This window comes from Lolium rigidum, chromosome 1 (genome assembly GCF_022539505.1).
Source record: "Lolium rigidum isolate FL_2022 chromosome 1, APGP_CSIRO_Lrig_0.1, whole genome shotgun sequence".
Classification (NCBI taxonomy): Eukaryota; Viridiplantae; Streptophyta; class Magnoliopsida; order Poales; family Poaceae; genus Lolium; species Lolium rigidum.
Genome location: NC_061508.1, coordinates 87,020,832 through 87,021,080, shown reverse-complemented (window position 1 = coordinate 87,021,080; position 249 = coordinate 87,020,832).

Genomic DNA, 249 nt, shown 5'->3' with positions numbered 1-249 from the left:
CTCCCTGTTGCCGTCGGCTGCTCGCCGGTGGGTTTCTCAAGCTCCGAGCCAAGCTGAGGAGTTGAGCTGCGGAGGTTCGTCGGAGTGGCATACTTAGTTAGCCACGTCCGCTTCTCAAGATCCGATCCGAAGCTCCTCCTGGCTGTTCCGAAGTCCCTGTCGTTGCGGTCCGGTTCGTGAGTGCGCGATTCTCGCGGTCGGCACGTATGTGCACGTGTATCCGTGAGGGATCTCCTTAGGCGCCTCATA